Source organism: Diabrotica virgifera, chromosome 6 (assembly GCF_917563875.1).
Source record: "Diabrotica virgifera virgifera chromosome 6, PGI_DIABVI_V3a".
Taxonomy (NCBI): domain Eukaryota; kingdom Metazoa; phylum Arthropoda; class Insecta; order Coleoptera; family Chrysomelidae; genus Diabrotica; species Diabrotica virgifera.
In genome coordinates, this window is record NC_065448.1 from 95,948,026 (window position 1) to 95,970,530 (window position 22,505).

The following is a 22,505-nucleotide window of genomic DNA, read 5'->3' on the forward strand; positions in this document are numbered from 1 at the left end:
GGTCAAAGCTGTGGTATATATTTTTACCCTAAATATACTTACGTTTTAAATACTGAATTTACGTTTTTTTAATGTTCCGTAATATGTAATTAAAAGTAATATATTAATCTTAGCGCCATCTACACGATAATTGTGAAAGTATCCGAGGTAAGAAATTAATATTTCATCAAGAGAACGTCAAAATGATTAGCAAAATCTTAAAAAAATCTATTACAATTTAATTACTTTTTAGCGTTGTAAATATTAGGCGATAACAATTAAATAATAAATTTAAAAATTACCGGTGAAAGTTGAATTAGTAATCCGCCAGGAGCGACACCAGCGAAGCTCGGAGCGTATACTTCGACTTCGATGATTTCTTATTGGTATTCATAGAGCAAATTGAAGCCACGGGAACACAATGTCCAATCAAAGCTCCTCTACTTAACTTGATAGCAGTTTCCCTTAAATTGATAACTCTTACAGGGATGGCATCTCGAACTCTTACCAAGGTTTTCGCCGTTAGGAACTCGACACTGTCCACATCTTCGACCATCCTTAAACTTCCCTCTCGGCAGTGTCCATCAAGCATGGTCATCAGAATTTTCTCACTATTACAGGGTGTGGTTACGTCGCATGTAGTCAGTAAGCGGATGACATCTTTGTCGTCGTGAAAGGGCAACTCTTCACCATTGATCTTGAGAACTCCATTTTGAACATCCAATATTGCCCCCACTTTTCTTAGTACGTCCATCTCCAATATGAACTCGTCGGAGATCTCGGCAATTAATACTTGGTGTTTAACTGTGGTCTGGCCAATGGATACTGACATATTAGCCTCGCCATATGTATTAATTAGCTCACCAGTCGCTGTTGTAAGCTTTACTGTCTGTTGCACGTGATAACTTATGATGGCCTCGTACTACGTCTGGGCGTCTTGTATTTATTTTATGCATTACTATGGTTGTTTTGCCCTTACCCTTCTTATCAATAGCAAAAACATCTGCGATAGTTCTCGTTGCACCTGTATCCACCAAAAACGATCTACATCTATTATTGATACGACCTTCGATGTATAAGTTGTGGATTCTACCGGAGGACGTAAGGTTGACACTTACTATGGGGGCTCTAGTTCTCGAGGTCGGCAGTTGCCCCTTGGTGTCGACCCGCTCTAGTTTTCCGACTGCTGGACGATCTTACAATTAGGACGAATGTGGCCTACGTCGCCGCAATTCCAACATCTAGGCTCGCGTCTCTTTGGCATCTCGTTACGAAATACTCTCCGTATCATTTCCTCCAGACGTTCATCGTTGTGTTCGTCACTTTCTTCAATGGTTCTTACTCTATGGCTTCGTGAAGTTTGACTAGCCGTTTCGTGTTCCAATGCAATAGCAAGTGCTTGATCTAAAACTTTCGGTCTTGTTAGTCGTAAATCTTTCTGTAGTTCACTACCTTTCAGCCCATTGACGAAGGTATCTCCGCAATTTCTTCTAAAACGCTGTCTGGCACCTCTGGATAAGCTAACCGCACCACACGAGCCACATCTGCTTCAGATATTCACTTGCTCGTTGACTTCTACTTCGCAGTTGTGTTTTGTATACTTGTTGTAGATGGGCATCTCCATAGCGTTTTTCTAGACGAGTGAACAAGGTCTTGTAACATTTTTCTTGGCCCTTAGGAATTGACTTTAATATATCTGCAGCATCACCTCGTAGAGCAGCAGTCAAGGAAACAGCCTTTTCTTGTTCGGTCCAATGATTGGCGGTCGCAATAGCTTCGAATTGTTCAAGGTATATGGACCAAGAGGACTTTCCATCAAATGGTGGTAATTTGAATCTCATATTATGCGAGGTTTCATCTCTCGGTAGTTCATCTTTCACTACAGGATCTAAAGCTACTGCATTAACTGACGGTTGCACTTTTGTATCGGTTATCATGCTCTCTAATTCTTTGATCTTCTCTTCTACGGCTAAAACTACTGCATTAACTGAGGGTAGAACTCTCGTATTGGTTACCATAGTCTCTAGTTGTTTGATCTTCTCTTCTAGCATTTCTTTATTGTCGTTTACACTTTTTTGTATCTTATTAACTTCTTCAAGTTTTTCGTTGTTCTGTCTACAAACCTCTTTAATTACTTGAGAAGTCTCGTAAAATTTTTTAGCAACGTTTTCGAATTTCTCGTCGCTTTTTCTACTAACTTCTTCAAGTTTCTCGCTATTCTTTATAGAAGTTTCATCGATCTTTTGAGAAACACTTTCGAATTTCGATAAGATTGCTTGTTCTGCTGACTGGAAGTGGAACGTCTTTGGGTCATCTCCATTCTTCTTGAGGACCTCCTCGAGTCGTGCTTTCAGGACTTTATTGGACCCACTGGCATCTAACTCATACTCTTCTAATTGTTCACGGAGCTGTTTTACGGAAAGTTTTTCTAGCAACATCTTTGGTCGGCACACACGTACTTTTTAAAATGTCTTAAAAGTCTTTTCGAATACCGAACAATTAACGCACTTTAATTATTCCCGACGAATAGAGTTCAAAAGTCTTTTAATTTATTTACACTTTACACCGACACCACTGTAACATTCAAACGAGCGTTCGTATTTATATACGACTTTATTAATTTATTTGTACAAGTTTTCTTTACAAATCTCTAGCTTAAACTAACTCAAATAAAAACGCGCTCCTCTTAAATAGCAAATAACGTTATTCTCGATCATTCCAAACTTCGCCACCTCTAGCTATTGTGTGACCTTCCACATTAGTCCAGGGTAATAAGGATTTTCTCAGGACACTCGAAAGATCCAGGTAGCTGACTAATTTTTCAGTTATTGTAGTCCTATAGGAAGAAAATCTACCTGTTTCCTGCCTTGAGTTCGGGTCAGTTTTTAAATTATTAACAAATTTTTTGCAAAAATCGCGATTTTTTCGATTTTTTGCAACCCTATTCAAAAGCTAAACAATTGACATAAAACTACAAAATTTAATTTTTTTAGAACAGTGAAAAACCTTCAAAATACCGATTTTTGAAAGTTAAAAAGTTAATTTGTTGCTTCGCAAATTTTAAAATAAATGAAAATTGATATTTGTTAATAACTTTTACTAAATTTAACTTAGAATTTTAGGGTTTAACCCAAAGTTGGTTATTTTGGTAGAGATAGTGCAAACACTCCTGACCACGGCGCAGTAGACGAAATTTGGTTTAGAACCTTTCTGCCTTTCCGTGAATTTTGACATTTTGACTTCGCCTTCGCGCAGGTCCATGGTCAGGAGTGTTTGCACTATCCTTACTTAACAAACCCTCAAAATTTGAGACCGATCCATTAATTAGTTTAAAAGTTATTCTATTTGTTTATCCCAGAGACATTTATTTTTCAATAACATAAGACAGAAAATAATGAACATTGGGCAATTCTGAGTATGCCAAACGAAAGTAGAAGACTTATAGTATCAAAATGTATTAAAAAAATAAAAAAAATAAATCAATATAATCAAAAATCCTAATGCCAAATTTTTGAAATTTTATAGTTTATAAACATTTAGAATAACTTGACAAGTATTGTCCGTAGGAACAATCTTTTTATATATTCGGAAAACTAGTATTTTAACAGGAATTTTCAAATAAAAAATTTAGCCTGGGTTCATTGGGGACAAAGTTAGCCATTTGTTTTTTTTTAATACACAGCTAATTTGTTTATAATAATTAAGGAATTTCATTGATGCCATTTTAAATAATGGGATTTGTATTTTTTGTTAAAAAATTTGCATAAACATTGTATCTTCACAGCACCCTCTACAATTTTTCAAAATTGTAGTTCAAACGATTACTAAGGGGAACCTACGAATCCACCGAGTTAAAATACCGAAAAATCAATTTCAAACTATGTAATACAATTTTCTATATCTCCGGATTAACTCAATGGATTTTCATCTTTCTTTTTTAAATTGTATGGAATTTCTACGTACATTACAAATATGCAATTTGCTTATAAATTTATTAATTAATAATCAGTCTAATTTGTTAAAACAATTCTTGAAAAACTATTTTTTTACAAAAATCTATTTTTTAATCATACTCAATATTAATGATCATACAAAAAGTTAAAGTTCACTTTAATAAATAAATTATTTTTATTAGATAATTATTTATTGATAATTTATTTGTTAAAGTATACCTTAACTTTTTCTATGATTAATAATGATAGTCTCATTAAAAACATAGATTTTTGGGAAAAAATTTATTTTTTTCAAAAATTGTTCAAACAAATTATATTGTTTATTAATTAATAAATGTTAATTTGCAGATAGACAAATTACATATTTGTAATGTTCAGAAAAATTACATACAAATTAAAAAAAGAAAGATCAAAATATATTCAGTAGATCCCAAGATATAGAAAATGATATTAGTTTTAAGTTGCCTTTTTTAGTTTTTGAACAGTGGATTTGTCGGCTCCCAGCTCCCCCTTCACTTACCACGACTAATAGTCACCAACTGAACAACATTTTTAAAAATTTGTGTAAAATACCAATTTTTCGAATATGTAAAATGATTTTTTCTACGGACAATCTTTTTAAAGTTGTTCTAAATGTTTATAAACTACAAAATTTCAAAAATTTGGCATTCATATTTTTGACTATATTACATAATTTTTTTATCTTTTTTAGTACATTCTGATAGTATGTCTTTTCTACTTTCATTTGACATACACAGAATTGCCTTATCTTCATTATTTTCTGTCTTATGTTATCGCAAAATAAAGGTCTCTGGAATAAACAAATAGAATAACTTTTAAACTAATTAATGGATCGGTCTCAAATTTTGAGCGTTTGTTAAGTATACTTTTACGGTCCCTATAATGTTATGTATCTTTTGGCTCTGAGTGATAAACGTACTTTTGATTTTATTTTGTTTTTCCTATATGAATGTAAAATTAAGTTATAGAAGACTTGATTAGGCTTGTAACCAGGCCCGGACTGGGCCGCCGGCCCACCGGCCAGCGGGCCGGTGCGCCTTTTGCTTTCGTTAGTACTATATATCCATTAAAAAAATTAAACGCTGAAAAATTTTTTTTAACCTTTACACAAAGACTAGGTGGCAACCATTCCCCTAAAAACTGTTTTTACTTAATGAAGAAACAGAAACTGCTATAGAAACCTATAATATAATGAAGCCAGTTGGTACAACAAAGTATAACTTTTACCAGGTATCAGATAATCAAATAGCACAGATACGACGCGCGGCGCCCTCGAAGACCATTTTTACGATTCGGGCGCCTTTCGTAGGTATCAATATCCGGTGTTTCTATTATAATACATAGGTAGCTTAGATTCGACGAGCGGCGCCCTCGAAGACAATTTTTACGATTCGGGCGCCTTTCGTAGGTATCAATAATTTTCGCTGTTTCTGTTAGAATAAATAGCTTAGATACGACTCGCGGCGCCCTTGAAGACCATTTTTAGATCCCTTTGCCTTTTGTAGGTATCAGTATCCGCTGTCTCTATTATAATAAATAGCTTAGACACGACGCGCATCGAAGATAATTTTTACGATTCGGGCGTCTTTCGTGGGTATCAGTTTCCGCTGTTTCTGTTATAATAAATAACTTAAATACGACTCGCGGCGCCCTTGAAGACCATTTTTAGATTCCTTTGTCTTTTGTAGGTATCAATATCCACTGTCTCTATTATAATAAATAGCTTAGATACGACGCGCGGTGCCCTCGAAGACCATTTTTAGATTCTGGCGCCTTTTGTAGGTATCTTTTCAATCAATTGCGGAAACAGCGGAAATATCAATTTCCGCTGTTTCTATTATAAAAATAGTCTTCGAGTGAGCTGCGCGTTGCATCTAAGCCATTTAATTATCTGATACTTGATACAAATAGTGTTACATCCCACAATTGGCCTATAATAGACAGGTGTAGTTTTCTGCTCTCCATAACTACATTATACATATAGGATTGTTGCGCCCCTGAATCCTAAATAATGAAGCCATTGGGTGCAACAAAATACAACTTGTCAACTTTTATCAGGTATTAGATTGTTGCACCCCTGAATCCTAAATAATGAAACAAAATACAAATTGTCAACTTGTATCAGATATTAGATAATCAAATGGCTTAGATACGACGCGCAGCGCCCTCGAAGGCCAATTTTACGATTCAGGCGCCTTTCGTAGGTATCAATATCCGCTGTTTCTATTATAATATAAGAGTGTTGCATCTCACAATTGGCGTAAAATATATGAGTGCATTCTTCTGCGCTCCATAACTACATTATACATGTAGGATTGTTGGGCCCTAGAATCCTACATAATGAAGCCCGTGGGCGTAGTAGAAACGCAAATTTTTCAGAATGCGCAAAAAGTGGCCATTTTATTGTTTGGTATAAATGTTTAAGAAATTCGATATCCATCCTTTAAAAATAAGAGCTTGCCGATATTGTAACATCATTAACACCATTAATCATTTACATCCCATTTATACCCTGGGCACAGAAGTGAATCAAAAAGTCGCCTCACTACTGGACTCTCGTGCCTGATGGCCTCCCTGGCCACATCTGTAGCATGAGTCACTCTGTTTTCTCCCTTGCAGTCGGTTTTACCATGACCGAACTGTAGGCATCTGAAGCATCGATGGACATGCAGTCTCTCTTTCGTATCTTGCACGAGTTATAGCCAATATGTTCTTTTTCCACTGTGACGTTTGTGTTGCCTTCTCTATTTTCCCTTATAGACACGATTTTGATGTGTTAGATTTTCTGCTGTCGGTATACCTGCGAACCTGTCTCAGGATTTCTTTCTTTTTGGCATCACTGTATATATTAAATATATCCACCTGGTCCTGATAGCCCCGGACGTTCTCTACTATGTTTGCCTCCGTGCGGGCCACGCTTATCTTCTTCGGGTGTTCGGCCTGTTCTTTCCATGCCACTTCGAGCTTTAGGTCCCTGTACCTAATCTTCTTAGCGCTTTTGACACCAATTTGACTCTTCCTCGTGCCTGCACTGCCTTTGTTTAGCTTTAGCAACTCGGCGTAGGATTTTCCACCTCCCTTCACGATCACCTTCTGCGTCACCACGTTCATACTCCTCCAGAGCGAGGTGGAGGTCCATACCCATAAAGGTGACTTCGAGGAGCTTCCTGAGGTTCCTACCTCTGTAGCCCCCCCCCCCCTATACTGTTAGGGCGTCTCTCTGGTCTCCAGTGTCTCTATGTTTTTCCTCAATAATTTAGAGATAATTGCCCCCTTGAGAGAGTAGTCTCTTGTCCCCTTCCATTTCCGTCACCCCTTTCTGTACAGGGATCATGAAAATAGTCTGACGATTTCCCCCGTTCTCTTTTTCCTGACTCTACCTTGTAATTGTGATCATAGAATTAAGTGGGAGGTCTCTTGGTCTGCATGTACCTACTGCACTTACTGCCAGTTTCGGTTTTTCCTGGTCAGGTCGTTGGACCTTTCCCCTTCACCTAGAAGTCCAGGTTCCAAGACCATTACTAAGTCGCCTGGAGGTTTATTTCCTCTTCCCGGTTTGACGACCGTAAAATAAAGTGATCTTCTTCCTATTCGAATTTATAATGTTCATTTTTTCAAAGCCTCTTTCCCTTGAGTTCAGGACCGTTGCCATCATTTGTATCTTTCTTTCACTAAGTTATTCGGGAAAGAACTCTTCGAAGTCCATTTGTGTGGACACGCTTGCCGCCTCTTAGTCGTTCCTTCCTCACCGCTTTTCTCCACTATTATATTTCGGTTCTCAATGCTGCCGAGGGCGACTTCTCTGAAATTCCCTCCATGTCTTCGGTGGACAGTGGTCTTCGATAGTTTAAGGAGAGCGCGAGACGGTTCTTCAATAGGAAGACGATCAGTGGAAAGACCACGAAAACGATGGAACGACAACTTACTAGAAGCACATTGACAAAAAAAAGACAGTCATGTCTATACAAAAAGAAGATGTATTTGGTGACTCTTTTAAGGTTTTTTACCTCATTCTTGATTTCGACTATCGTGTTCTTATGGTCGGACAATAGTTTCACTAAATTATTTGTAACTCTGGTAAGTTTATTCATTGCTCTTACCATAGCCGTTATTTCGGAACTCTACTCCTCTCTAGATCTTTTCTCGCCAAGTGAGGAGCTCCTTTGCAAGGTTGCCTCCGCTGGAAGCTCCGTCTTGTTCAGGTCCCTACCCCTGACCGGGTTTCTTCCAACAGATCCCCTTTTTCCGAAGTCTCCTTCCTCTTTTTTTTTTCTTCACTGAGTACTTTCCCTTTGTTCCCTTCACTACTGATGAACACGATAATATCATCTCATTCATAGCTTGTTCCAGCTTGCATTACCACAGGTGACTGGCTCCATTGTCCCTTCGTTTTGTTTTATTTTTTCCTGCGAGATTAAATACTTATCCATATAGTTCCCAGTTCCCATGAGTATGGGCGAATTATACTGTCCGGCGATGTAGTGCGCCCTTACTCACGTTAAGGCTTGAATTTCAAATTTCAAAGGGTTTCGTCAGTTCTCCGAGGGCTCCGTTTGCGGCTGTCTGATCTAGGTCATTCACCACTCAGGCACGGATCGCCTGACACCGTGTGGTTGCGGATATTTTATCTAGGTTTACTCTTCTATTATATGGAGTGTTAGAGCGCTCTAAAAATTTGAAAAAATTCAAAAAGTGAGTTATATTGAACACCAATCATGATTTTTGTTAATTGTTTTTGAACCAGTAGATTCCTCTGTAGAAGCAGTTGAAAAATTACTCAAACTTTTCAAAAATTTGGTTTAAATCTCCAGAGATCATCAAAAAATGTAACGGAGTAAAAGGGATACTGGGAAACTGAAGCTATATTTTTATGGCATCTTAATATAATTTACTGTTTCCAATAAAAATAGTAAATTACTTTATGGATTTTAATTAAAATAAACTTAAAAAATCACAAGTAATATTTATAGAGTTACTTGAAAATACATGCGTTAGGATTTGAAAAAAGTTTGATGTAAAGAAGGGTGGGGGGTCTGGCGCCTTTTTTAGGATTTGGGTTGGCGCCTTTTTTATGTGCCAGTCCGGCCCTGCTTGTAACCTTAAATGTCTTTCCTTTTGATTTCCTACATGCCTGCCTTACCGTGTGGGGTGGGTATGTAGGTAATCAATAATTAATAAAAAATGATAAGAAAATCCTGGGATGAGAAAAGTGTAACCCTTGTCCTTATCCCAAAATTTTTATTAAGATTAATATATCTATTAACAAAAAGGTCGGTCAGACTTAGATAACCTTAACTTAGATTACTATTTAGATAATTTAGATAAGATATATTTTCTTTATTTATGTTTTGTTTATATTATGTATAATTGTTTTGTTTATATTATGTTTTGTAAAAGAAAAAGTACGCCAATACACAACTTTGGGTGAAACACTAAAGTTCTAAAGTAGTTTTAGTGAAAGTTATTAACAAATAACGAATTTCACTTATTTTGCAGTTTGCGTAGCAGCAAGTTAACTTTTTAACTTTAAAAAATCGGCATTTTGAAGGTTTTTCAATGATCTAAAAAATTAAATTTTGTAGTTTTATGTCAACTGTTTAGCTTTTGAATGGGATGCAAAAAATCGAAAAAATCGCGATTTTTGCACTTAATTGTTATTAATTAAAAAACGGACGCGAACTTTGGGCAGGAAACAGGTAGGGTTTCTTCCTATAGGTCTACAATAACTAAAAAAGTAGTCAGCTACCTGGATCTTTGAGTGTCCCGAACATGGTCTATTTCCAGCTTATTACCCTGGAGTACATACCGCACGTTTTTCTCCACCGATTCCACGTATATCGTGCTTCCGCCAGAATGTTCTCGATATGGAATCGTTTGGAGCTGCTACTTGCGGCCGGTGATTCATTCTTTTGCTGCATTATACATGTAACTTTGTATTAGGTGTATTTAGAGGGTTGGATAAAGTATTAATTATTTTAAAATACGGTTTAGTTTTAGTTCTGCTTATATTTAAAGTATTGGCAATATTTTATCTTTATTTAATAAATACTGATCTTTTTTACATTGTTGTAATTTATTTTTGTAGTAGCTAACTCCTAAAACAACACAAATATTTGCAAATTTGTATTATAGGCCTGGATCCCCCGTACCAAAAAAAAGTTGATTAATAGCAAGCTGAAAATTTGTTAATAGCTTAACTGTGTCTAGTCGGACAAATTTTGATGTACGGGAACACTGGAACAGGGAAAGTTTTAATTGTGGAACAGTTTAAAAATTTGGAGCGTCAGATTACGACAACGTCCCATGTATTGTGTCGGGCACAACATCAAATTGATTTGTTACCATTTCATTAAACTCTCATGCAAAAATCACACTGCTATTACTAACCAACATGATTCCTGTCATTTGACATGTTTTTCGTGTTCCACTCATTAAAATGCCCAGTTGGTGATAAACACCAGTATGAGAGTTTAATGAAATGGTACCAAATCAATTGGAAGTTCTGTCCGGCAAAATACATGGAACGTTTTCGTAGTCTGGCGTTCCAAATTTTTAACCTGTTCCACAATTAAACCTTCCCCTGTTCCAGTGTTCCCATACATCAAAGTTTGTCTGACTAGACACCGTTAAGCTATTAACAATTTTTCAGCTTGCTATTAATCAACTTTTTTTTGTTACGCGGGATTCAGGTTTATTAAGGCAGAAACATATTTGTTTGACCCGATGCAACGCGACGCATTGCAGTCCGATGCGACGGATATCTGGCATACAGTTTTACATGTAAGTGGTTATATTTACGTCGGGCTTCACCGAGTAGGATGGCATAGCACTGCGTGTGGTAAATATAACCACTTACGGCCGGTTTCACAAAGTAAAGTTAAGAGATAACCAGAGGTCAGCCCAATATATTATAATGGGGGAACCTCTGGTTATCTCTTAACCACAAGTTAACTTTACTTTGTGAAACCGGCTGTTACAGGTAAAACTGTATGTCAGATATCTGTCGCATCGGGTCAGACAAATATGTTTCTGCCTTTAATGTACTTAAAGAGCCGTCATAAAGGGGTCTGCGAAACCGCCACAGTTCATCTGCTCTTCAAATTTTTATCTTATTTCAGTATCTTCTAATGCTTCTATGTTCCATTTATTAGAGCTTGTTTTAGCCTGATATCTTTTTTTTTTTCATCTGAGCGCGCCCATTTTTATTATTACCATAAAGTTGTCAGTGTCCGCGTCTGCCACTCTATAAGATCTCGTTCCAGTGTTTTTTGTACATACTGTCTTTTTGGTTGCTGGGATGTGTTCGATTTTATTTTCACTGCCAGATGCGTATCTCCAGGTTACCGTATGTTGTTATATTTGATAACTTTGATGAAAACTTATAGTCAATGAAATAAAACACACAAATAGGCCTTTCTATGTATTTTCCTCAAAATAAGATGGATATGAATGCTGCTGTGGCCTTCGATTCGCAATAATCTCTACATGATCATATTATGTGAACATTAAGAAATGAAAAACTAAATTTGTGCGTTAGAAAAATTCATTTTTAAGTATTTAAAGATAAAAACTCGATGAATATTGATGAAAATTGTAATTAAATATAGTCGGAGAGATATTTTATTTATTTATATTTATTTATTTATAGTACTATACAATTGACCTGGCCTCTTGTGACTAATCCAGGTCGTTTCCTGATGGGATTACAGTAGTTTATTACAATATTATTATTTTAAGAATTTTTTCTATTTGACTAATTAACAATAGCCCTAATCTACTACTAATTATGAAAACTACAAATTGTAAACAATTCTAATAAACAAATATCAGCAACTAAACAAAAACTAATAAACAAAAGATAAATTATTACTTTTTTTTAACATATAATTTTTATAAAAGTGCTCCCATTTCTCATTCTCAGATGAGAAATGCCAGCACTATTCATTTAAAAATAGTCACGAATAATTTTAAGTGCAGGTCTAATCGACTTTATGATATTCTCAATGGTATTTCGGTGAGCCTCAGACCATTGAGTTTTAAAATTTCAGGTTTTTAGTTTAATTTTTTTTTTGTTTGATTAATATTTTTTTTTTTGATTTTTGATTTATTTTATTTTATTTTATATTTGATATTAATGTTTAATTATTTATTATATAAATATTTATTTAATTATTCCAATATTTTATTTTATATTTTTATATGTAATTTTAATTTTTTTTTGTATAATTTCTTATTAAAATTCATAGAGGTTGGATATTATTTACTTGATTTCTTCTTCGTCTAATATTATATAATTCTAATTGTTTCTTTGATATTATGTCCGCTAAATTATTTAGTGTATTAAATAATTCTTCATTTTGTATTATATTTACTATATTTATGCCAACAAGGTCTCTTCTTATTCTTTGTAGTTCTTGTGTATTTGTTTGTCTTTCGCAAATAAATACTATGTGTTCTGGTGTGCCTATTTCTCCACATTCACAATATTGATTGCCTTTTAAGTTAAATCTATGTAGGTATGTAGGGTACGGACCGTGCCCTGTAAGAAAATGGATTAATCCTTTTTTTGGGTTAAAATAATTTGGTATATTATTTAAATTTGGAATAAAATTATAGAGACGTCTTGCTTTAGGGGAATTATCCCATTCGTTTTGCCATTTTCTATTTAATATTTCTTCTAATTCTCTTTTTGTTCTGATTTCTATTCCCATTAATTGTATTATTTTTTCATAATTTTCTTTTCTTTGCCAATATCTATATGCACGTTTTTGTGTTTCCAAGTGCATGGGCATTACACCAGTCAATACTGTTAAAGCTGATGTTGCTGTAATACTGAAGGCTCCTGTCATTCTAACAAGGAAACCTCTTTGTGCTTTATTCAGTTTTTCAATATTTGTATTATTTGTTAGTCTGTGTGCCCATACACTTGCACCGTACCCTACAATTGAGGCAAGTATCGTACTCAGGTATACGCGCATATGCTGGAACGGAATTCTATACTCCCTTTGTGCTAGGCTTGCAATGCAATGCATGACTTTCGCTGCCTTCTCACAGACGCTATTTATATGGTTTGTAAAGAGTCTTGGTTCATCGATTATGATACCAAGATATCTAGTTATTTTTGTTCTTTTTATTGCTTTCCCCCTTATTTGTATACTTGGATTTCTTTCAAGTCTTCCCTTTATAAGGCTATATGTTGTTTTTGTTTCTGATATAGTTAGTTTAACTTTTTTCATCCATTCATTTATATTTTCAAGTACTCCATTTGATTTTATTTCTAGTTCTCTTCTTGAATTAGCATCTATGATAAGCAGCAAATCATCCGCATACGCTATGTTCCCTAGAACTTCAGGATCCACAGCTAACCGTTCCAGCAGTTCTTCTAACATTATGTCCCAAAAAATCGGCCCACACACTGAACCTTGTGGACAACCTTTAGTTATATGTCTCGTCTTTTTATCCATTGGACAACTTAAGCTGGCATATCGGTCTTGACAATAGTTTCTGAAACTTCCGTACAAGTTTCTGGGGCAATGCATCTGTCGAAGTCTTTCGAATAATGCCGGCTACCATAAATTGTCAAAAGCTCCAGAAACATCTATAAAGATCATCAAAACATACTTCTTTGTGCTCCCCCCAATTATATTAAAAACTTTATTAATAGCATCTTCTGTTGATTTTCCTTCCCTAAAGCCATATTGATTTGGGTGAAGTCCAGTTTCGTGTCTTATTTGATTTAGTCTTTTACAAAGTAATTTTTCATGTAATTTCCCCATTGTGTTTAGTAAGCATATTGGTCTATAAGATTTAGGTAAAGTTGGATCTTTATCTTCTCCTTTACTTATAATTATAACTTCAGCTTGTTTAAAGTTGTTGGGAAACTTTTGTTGTCTTAGACATTCATTATATAAAGAAGTGAGTATAGGTATTAAGTACTCTGAAAGTGCCTGAAGAATTTCTACATGAATGTTATCTGGCCCAGGAGCCTTTTTTCTTTTCATGGTTTTCATACATTCATATATTTCTTCTTCAGTAAATTCTTCTAACTGTCTTTCTTCTGGTATCTCATACTCTTGTATCATCAGTGTTCTAATATTTTTTTGTTCTATTGTTTCATTTTCTAAGTCGTCAGGAGGTAGTAATACATCTAGTAGTGTATCAGCTGAATCCTCCCAACTTTTTGTATATGAACCATCTGCTTTTTGTAAAGTAGAAAGCATTGTTGGACATTTAAGTTTTTTAGATACAATTTTGTATGGGACACTCCACATATCTAATTCTAAATGTCTTGAAACAAAAGCTTCCCAACTTCTCGCTTTCGTTATATTTATTTCTTCTTTATATTCGTTTTTTAATCTTCTATACTCTCCTAGAAGTATTTGCGTCTCGAGAAAGATACTACTTCGTTGATATCGCTTTCGCGCATATCTTACTCTGCTTCTCATTCTCGTGAGGTTTTCCTTCCAGGCAAAGTTTTTTACTTTTTTATTATTGGATATTTTTGGAATTGCTGTATCCATTGCTTTTCTAATTGCTTTAGTTAATTCTTTTGTCGCAGTATTTATATTATCCCCTCTTTGTATCAGACGTGGTGCACGGAATTCAGACCTAAGTAGTTCAAAATTCGCTTTTCTTATATTGTACCTCAACGAAGACATTTCCGTATTACGTGGCTCTAGGTTACTCAATTTGAACGTTATGAGATTGTGATCACTTGTTGTTGCATGTTCAACTACTTCCCAGTCTAGAACTAGGTTTGCTGCTGCGACATTCGATAGAGTTATATCTATGTTACTAGATGCACCTGCTCTATTCTGGAAAGTTGGTGGATTTCCTGGTTTATTATGAACTATTAGTTGAAGTTCATTTATCATCTCTTCAACTAATGTACCTTTCTGATCTGTTTGATTTGAATTCCATAATACTGATTTAGCATTAGCATCAGCCACAATCACAACTCGTTCGTTTCGGTATGCTATGAATATAGCTCTCATCTGTTCCACGTAATCGTCTATGTCTTCACTGAACTGACAATACAAGTTCGCGATAATTATTTTCCCTGCCTTAGTTAGAAGTTCTAAACATACACAATGTCGATTACTATATTGACTTATTAATAGAATTTTCATATCTTTGTTAAAAATTATGGTTACAGCCATAGGATTATCTCCTACGCTCGCACATTGTGCAGTTATAGGCATGTGTGGGACTTTATTCAATTTTGTGTATGGTTCCTGAATGCATATAATATCAAGATTTTTTTCTTCTGCTAATTTCGTTATTTCATGTATTACGGTTGCACTACGCATTCCATTTATTTGTCCAATATTTATTTTGAATGAATGATTAGCCATTTATATTTTATTTTATGTCTATTAATTTAATTTTCATTAATCTTATTTTGATTTTTATATATACTTTAGTGATTAAAAGATATTTATATTCCTGACTCCGTACTCCACATCCGATACAATGTATTATATAAAGAGCAGTTAAAGTATGCTTTGCTATCTCTTCGATTTTGTTTTTGACCAATGCATTACAGAGACTTTTATATATTAGGTTATTTAGATATAAATTATTATATACATATATTTGAATGTCAAAATATATATACATTATGATATTTAGATTTTGTATTATTTTAGATTTTGATATAATATTTATTTGATTTTTATATATTTTCATAATTATTGTGTGCCAAAGTCTGTTTTCTGAACTAAACGTTCTAGAAGCAATTTATATGTTGGACATTCTTTTTTATTTTTGTTACATAACTTACCTCTATTTTTACAAGGTACGCAAATTTTGGGTTGGTTAGTTTTGTTGCAATTTCTATTTTCATGTTCATCACCACAGTGACCACACACTGTCTGTTTGGTGCAGTGTTTACTCACATGTCCCAGATCATTACATCTTAAACATTTTGGTACTACTAAGTAGTCTTTTGAGTTTATACTTGTAAATCCTACATAAATTTTATTTGAGATCAATCTTTGTCTGATTTGAGGTGAAGCCTTTATTACATCATGAACAGTAGGTTTATTTCTTTGTCCAGTTTTAAATTTTATATTAAAATTCTGATCAAATTCCTCCCTTGGAATATCATCAAAATTTTGTGCATATATGCATTCTTTGATGTTTTCTTCTTTTTCATTACTAGATATATCATACATAATTATTAAGGGTTTTCTTTTTCTTTGTAATTCACATTTAAAATTTTGTTTTATTTTATCATTATTTTTTATAGATTCTAAATCTTCTTTTGTTGGAGTTTCTATTATTAAAATTTTTCCAGTGGTTCTCATTTTATTAATTTTTAGTTTTGTTTTTCTTGGATCTAAGAGTTTTGTGAATTCTTCCTGCACCTTCCTTCCAGTCTGTGCAGTCTCACTGGTGATGAACAGAGTATTTATCTTTTTGTTTGTTTCAATTAATTGTTTATTATCAGCTTTATAATTTATAGGTTTTGCAGTTATATCTCCATACGATAGCTTTTCTCCCTGCATTTTTGTTATTTTATTTCTTAAGTCTTCATTTTCAATTCTTTGTCTAGTATTTTCTTCTTTTAAAATTTTAATTTGACCTTCCATATTGGCTAATTCTATAGTTAAGGACATAAGTTTTGTTTTGAGTGTATCTTTTCCTGTTTTGTTTATTCTCTTACCGAGGTCCATTTCCCCTTCAATGAAGTCAAATAAGTCTTTTATTTTATTTTCTGTTATAAACTTTTCAGTTTTCACTTAAATCAATTCCTCCACTTAATTCTACGCTATTCCTAATATTATAATTTGACCCCTCGTCTACTTGTGACGAAAGAAAAGTGTCAAAGCCTCCACTAGTAGTTATACTACTAATGGAAGATTTCTTTATATTGCTGTCGCCCATTATGCCAAGTTTGTTTAAGAAACCATATATAAAATATACAATCTCTCAAAACAACCTACTGTATTTTATAGAGCTAAGTGTCATATTATCATAAGTTAATAAAGTCCTTTACCTTGTGGATCACTTACAAGGCAACAATACCCGAGAAGGTCCTCCACACAAGAATAGAACTTCGGCTTCTATGGGCTAGGACAAATCACCCATCTACAATCCATCTAGATATTGCTCATACCTAGTTTCTTATTAGGTGTTCTCCAAAATGTATATTATTTCACCAATAAAATAACAATTCTCTTGAATTATTCTTCAATTGACTGTATATGACGTTTATAGGTATGACATAAATATAAAATATTTTTATATGCTAAGAATCTAAATTTTATATTTTAAATGATATGTGATGTTCTTTACCTTGTCGTTAATTGTAAGGTAACAACACTTGAAATGGTTTTCTATAGAAGAACAGTCCTTCTGTTTTTATGGTCTAGGACAAATCACTTATCTGTAATCCACTTGAATGTTGTTTAAACTTAATTTTTTTATGTGTTCGTGTTCGGAACGTGCTAATGGATTGAATGTTCAAACTAGAATTTCTCAAATGTGTTATTTTCACCAATAAAATAATAATTTTCAGGAACTATTTTTCAGTTGAATGTTGACAGTTTTGACATATATTATATGACATATATTATATAGTCGGAGAGATAGAAGCGGATTTTGTGCGTGATAAGTAATATGGAAAAACTATACGGGGATATGTTGAATTAGTTGTGTACAAGACTTTCACCAACGGCCGGAAACCAGAGTGGGCGCCGAGGGTAGTTATAAGGGGTCAAAGTCGCGGTTTTTATTATTTATTTTTTTTGTCACGCTCATGATCGAGATAGTGCACCAAAATTTGGGAATAAGTAGGTCATGACGTAATTAAGTAAAATCTCTAGGGGCGGAACGCTGCGTGGCCGACAAAGGGGTAGGGGTAGGGGTGAATATAAAAAATATAAAGGTTTTTTTGCGACGTTCGTGATTGAGATAGTGGACCAAAATTTGGGAATAAGTACACCATGACATTGCTAAGTAAAATCCTCCGAGCCGGAAACCAGAGTGGGGGACGAGGGTAGTTATAAGGGGTCAAAGTCGCCTTTTTTATTATTTTTTTTGACATTCATGATCGAGATAGTGCACCACAATTGGGGAATAAGTGGGTCATGACGTAACTAAGTAAAATCTCCAGGGGTGGCACGCTGCGTGGCCGACAAAGGGGTGGGACAGGGGTGAATACAAAAAATATAAGGGGTTTTTTGCGACGTTCGTGATTGAGAGAGTGCACCAAAATTTGGTAATAAGTAGACCATGACATAACTAAGTAAACTCCTGAGAGCGGGAAACCCGAGGTGGGGGACGAGGGTAGTTATAAGGGGTCAAAGTTGCCGTTTTTATTATTTTTTTTATGACGCTCATGATCGAGATAGTGCACCAAAATTTGGGAATAAGTAGGTCATGAGGTAACTAAATATATTCTCCAGGGGTGGAACGCTGCTTGCCCGATAAAGGGGTGGGGGTAGGTGTGAATATAAAAAATATAAGGCGTTTTTTGCGACGTTCTACATTGCGATAGTGCACCAAAATTTGGGAATAAGTAGACCATGACTTAGCTAAGTAAAATCCCCAGAGGGTTGGAGATGAGGGTAGTTTTAAGGGGTAAAAGTCGCAGTGTGTATTATTTTTTTTGTTACCTGGCACAAAATTTGTCCCCCACGCAGCGTTCCGGCCATGGAGATTTTACTTAGTAATGTCATGATCTACTTATTCCCAAATTTTGGTGCACTATCTCAATCACGAACGGCAAAAAAAAACCCCATGTATTTTTATACTCACCCCTGCCTACCACCCCTTTGTACCCCAAACAGCGTTCCGCCCCTGGAGATTTTACTTAGTTACGCCATGACTTACTTACTCCCAAATTTTGGTGCACTATCTTCATTATGAGCGCCACAAAAAATATAATAAAAACCGCGAATTTTACCCCTTATAACTCCCGTCATCCACCACTCTGGTTTCCGCCTCTGGGGATATTATTTAGTTATGTCATGGTCTACTTACTCCCAAATTTTGGTGCACTATCTCAATCACGAACGTCGCAAAAAACCTCTTACATTTTTTTATATTCACCCCTGCCCCACCCCTTTGTCGGCCACGCAGCGTTCCACTCCTGGAGATTTTACTTAGTTACGTCATGACCTACTTATTCCCAAATTTTGGTGCACTATCTCGATCATGAGCGTCACAAAAAAAAATTAAAAACGGGACTTTGACCCCTTATAACTACCTTCCTCCCCCACTTTGGTTTCCGGCTCTGGGGATTATACTTACTTATGTCATGTTCTACTTATACCCAAATTTTGGTGCACTATCTCAATCACGAACGTCGAAAAAAGCCCCTTATATTTTTTTATATTCACCCCTACCCCCACCCCTTTGTCGGCCATGCAGCGTTGCGCCCCTAGAGATTTTACTTAGGTACGTCATGAACTACTTATTTCCAAATTTTGGTGCACTATCTCGATCATGAGCGTCATAAAAAAAATAATAAAAACCGCGACTTTGACCCCTTATAACTACCCTCGGCCCCAACTCTGGTTTCCGGCCGTTGGTGAAAGTCATGTACACAACTAATTCAACATATCCACGTATAGTTTTTCCATATTACTTATCACGCACAAAATCCGCTCCCAGCTCTTAGACTAATATTATTTGTTACTATGTTTGTGTTCGGCGACCTCGAAACCCCCAAGTAACAATAAGTTTTGGTTAATTATATAACTAATTTTCACCAAACTCCAGAGGAAGACGTTGATAATAACCTTAACGGGAACCAGGCAACCCAGGGTATACTGGTACTCCCAGAAGAGTTGCACTCTTCCATTTTGTCCTTAAATCGTGCTCTAGGCCTGCCTCTTTTCCTCACTCCGTCCGGTCTGTGTTTATAACTTTTCAGAAATAAACAGAAGCTCTAATTCTGTCCTGTAGCGACAAAAGGCCTTTATTGATTTTAGGAAACATAAATCCGACATCGAGATAGCTTAAAATCACACATGGTCAAGTTAAAGGTATAGAGATTGTTCTTAATTTCGACCGAGTCTGTGGGAAACAGGATGTATCTTAAAATCGAATGTTTTCATAGTGCAAGGCTCCTTGTATCGCCGACTCAAAATTGGACGCCACCCTAGACGCAGTGTTTTCTCGGAGTTAGTTAATTTGGAAACTACATAAGGCAGATGTGTTTGTTTTGAAATAGTCAAGGATGCGACGAATCTTATTAAGATTCTTATATAATGAGAAATGATAATTATCGTTATGTTAGAACATTTTCTAACAACCGGCATATACTTTATTTTACTAGTATTAGTCCAGGTCTACCTTTCTTCTTACTATGATATCGATATGATCCAGTGGCGACGCGTGACTTTTTCTGAAGTGTTACCCAAACCATATGCAAAAAATCTTATTTAAAAAAATGAAGATATGGCTAAATGTATATATAGCTTCAATAATATCATTTTGTATATCACTTGAAACTCTCGAAAGAACAGATGTTTCTAGATGTTGGCAACATTTTTGATCTTTTTTGGCAATTAATATTAACAATTCCCTGTAATTGCCTCGATTTTCAGAGTCGTCGCCCTCAAAATGACCACGAAACGCTAGTTCTTGTTTGGCCCAAAAACATACGGTATCTATTATAAGTGTGCTAAAGATATACCTATAGTCTGTTCGCTAAACTCAGACGCAACTTTCTAAATATTTTAGTCGGTAATTTTGCCAATTTTAGCAAAATTGGCAAAAAATAATTACTAAATAGTTAATAATCACTAAATAGTTAGTAATTTTGCCAATTTTTGCAAAATTGGCAAAAAACAAAAAAACTATCGACAAAAATATCTAGCCAATTGCGTCTGAGTTTAGTGAACCGACTATATCTATTCTTTTAACAAACTCATTATGTTTAGCAATATTTGCCTTAAAAGCTTGGTTAAGAGAACTTTCGATTCTTGTTTTGCCAAACTAAATCAAATTGGGTATACATCTTACATGTAGATAACGGAGAAATTTGATGTCTCCTTTTTAAAACTATTTAAATCGTGAACTATTTAAATCGTAAATGTATATCGTAAAACTATTTAAATCGTAAACACTATTTAAATCGTGAACCTGGTCCACCCATTTTTCTATAGAAACCAGAAGACATGGCCACCAATACAGTCTATTTTTCTTGCAACCATATAACCAAGGATTTTCACTGTACCAACTAAATTTAAAATATTGAACTACTTTTTTTGATTCCTTTTTTAAATTGTTTAAAATAGGTCTTTCATTTTCAATAATCTCATTTTTTCTTAAAAATTATACAAGGAGAATTACTTTTCAAGTAGTTGATCGATTACGCAGCGGCACTTATCCATGGTTAACTGCACGCACACTTTTTATAGGTACTGTAACCAATTTTAAATCTGGTAACAGGGCTACTGATATACACAGCGCACTTACGCCGTCGCTTCTTCAAAATTGTCAGTCACTAGCCGGTCCTGAGCGCCATCGCGGGTATAACCATTCCATTGTAACCAGAAATGAGACTGGTAACAGAGTATAATAAAGTGCAACTGAGTCACATAAACTTGCCAATATTTTCGTGTCTATGAGTAGTTGGCTATTTACTGAGTTAAGTACTATTACCACATAATATAATAATATATTTTTATTGGTAAAATATTCGTAAATGGAAGTATTCATCGTATAATTTTGTATTATTCATCATTTGTATAATGTCATAAGCACATCTAAAATCCACAAACAAATCGCAAGTACCAATACCATATCGCCTTTTTATTTTTATTTGTTCTCCTATTGTCTGTTAGTTCCAATTTTTTCCTTAACTAAATTGAAGGGGTTTTATTAAACTAATGTATAATAACATGATTTGGAACTGCTTAATTGTCTGTATTTTAGGTTGCATAATTTTAGTAAAAATATTTATCATTGTTTATCATTCAATATGAATATTTTTTTAAATAATACAGATAATATATAGAATTATAAATAGATTATTAAAACTAAAGTATGTCAGGTTGGCCGAGCGGTCTAAGGCGCCAGATTTAAGCTCTGGTTCCCGAGAGGGAGCGTGGGTTCGAACCCCACACCTGACAATCCAATTTTTTAGTGGAATTTTTTAATAAATACTTAGGCAATATCGATGGCTTAAAGCACACTTATTGTATGGCCATTTTTTTTTCTATTATTGAGTTGTGCACTGTACCTTGATGACCTAACAGTATATCATCTTGCACAGACATTGCATGTCCTAAAGCGTTTGGTGTGGTATAAATGACGTTTCAAAACTGTGTGCTGTGCTACAGGAGCTTAAATAGCTTTTATAGCAGGAGTTTAAATAGGAGCTTAAATAGATTTTCTCAAAAAGTACAGACACGGACATACAATAAGTGTGCTTTAAGCCATCGATATATCCAAAATTTTGGATTTTCTAAATCTTACTGAATTGACCATTAAATTTTAATCTTTCAATTTTTCAAGCACTTGAGAAATCGGTATTTGTATAAAAGCTTATAAATATCTAAATCAAAATTATTACTCAAGAGTTTTTGGGTTTCG

General features: G+C 34.8%; 1 non-coding gene across 1 annotated transcript; it reads left to right on the plus strand.

The window, feature by feature from the left end:
* Positions 1 to 21,958: 21,958 nt before the first annotated feature.
* Positions 21,959 to 22,042, plus strand: Trnal-uaa (transfer RNA leucine (anticodon UAA)). Its single transcript has one exon. It is a non-coding gene; the product is annotated as a tRNA-Leu (tRNA).
* Positions 22,043 to 22,505: the final 463 nt, after the last annotated feature.